The sequence below is a fragment of the Micromys minutus genome (genome assembly GCF_963924665.1).
Source record: "Micromys minutus genome assembly, chromosome: 14".
Taxonomy (NCBI): domain Eukaryota; kingdom Metazoa; phylum Chordata; class Mammalia; order Rodentia; family Muridae; genus Micromys; species Micromys minutus.
Genome location: NC_137983.1, coordinates 35,744,360 through 35,745,910, shown reverse-complemented (window position 1 = coordinate 35,745,910; position 1,551 = coordinate 35,744,360). Strand labels below are relative to the sequence as shown.

Sequence of the window (1,551 nt, the reverse complement as noted above, 5' to 3'; positions counted from 1 at the left end):
GAAGGCATCTGGTGTCAACTTCTGACCTCTATAGGCATGTGAACACATACATGAACACATACATATGCATACCACACACATACATGTGAGGGGGAAGGAGAAGAGAGGGAGGGACAGGGAGGGAGGGAGGGAGAGAGAGAGAGGGAGAGAGAGGGAGAGAGGGAGAGACAGAGACACAGAGAGAGACAGAGAGAGAGAGACAGAGAGACAGAAAGAGAGACCCATAAGAATGTGCCATGGTTGAGGAGGTGGTCTCAGCCAGCTCTCTACCTGGCTCTGGTACTGCCTTGACACAAACGCCTTCCCTCAGGACATCAATGCAAGCCTGGAGAAAAAGCAATTGCATCCTTTTAAGCCATGGCGTATCAATTATACAGAAATACAATTTTGGGGAACAGTCTTCCAGAGAGCCTTGATGAGCTCACAGTCTCGACAGATCAACCCCCAGCTCGTCCTTCAGGCTCTACTTTTGTTTGCTAAAGCTGTAAATTCAGCATTTGGCCCGGAGAGTCAGGAACACAGTCAATTCCAGGGGCTCGCTAAATACATACAGATTCTGTGACAATGTTTGGATTTTGTATTGAATGATCTTGAATTCAGAGAGGTGACAGAACTTATTAAAGTGGGTAAAGTGACAACTGTAACCTGTGATGTAAAAACACTGGCTCAAAAACTACAGGATGAGTAGAGAAATGCGGCTTTTTTTTTAAATGCCACTTTCTGTTATTTTTATCGCTCTTTTGAAGAGAAAACCTAGAAGAGACTTTTTAAAAATTTATTCTCACGGTGCAGAAATGACAGCACTGTGTTATATATACTACCCAAGGGTCCCACAGAGAGAAGCATGGGACTCTGTTCTCTTAAATGACCTTTAGTACACAGCATAAAGAAGTGTAACTTTTTATTAATGACGAATCAAAAGTGGTTGCCTTCATAAGAATATTCTTTAATAAACTCGTTTTAAAGCTTAAAAAAATAAAATTATGATCATAAAAAAAACAATAATCCAAATGCTCTCAGGATAATATAAAATTCAAAAGCCTTAAAGATTTTCATTTCTCAACATTTCTCTATTGCAATTTAAATAAATGATCTTATATATAGACAAAGGCTTTTGAACAAAGGAGCTTACCAGTGCCCAGTGTGGTAAGCTCACAATGTGAGATATTGTATTATCCTGAAGGGCAAGGCGGAGGGCATAGTTAATCATCTGTCGGGCAAAGCTGGGAAGTTGGCAGCTTCAGCAAAATTACCTGTTTTGTTTTACATCGCATATCACAAAAGGTCATCAAGGGCAGGGACGAGCAGTTATGGTCTCCAGAGAAATATTCCTCAGGTGGCCTCCAGTTCAACTTCTTCCAAATGAAAGGCTAACAGCCAACAGCCTCATGTAGACTAGCAGTTCTCAACCTCTGGGGGTAGAGCAACCCTTTTACGGGTTCGGTATATCATATATCCCATGTGTGAGATATCTACATTGCGATTCATTACAGTAACAAAATTACAGTTATGAAGTAGCAATGAAAATAATTTTATGGTTGGCACCACCAC

General features: G+C 40.9%; 1 pseudogene across 1 annotated transcript; it reads left to right on the top strand.

The window, feature by feature from the left end:
• The first annotated feature begins 357 nt into the window (after positions 1-357).
• LOC308429907 (transcription initiation factor IIA subunit 2-like) lies at positions 358-684 on the top strand (annotated as a pseudogene). Its single transcript has one exon. The product of its transcript is annotated as a transcription initiation factor IIA subunit 2-like (transcript).
• The last annotated feature ends 867 nt before the right edge of the window (positions 685-1,551 follow it).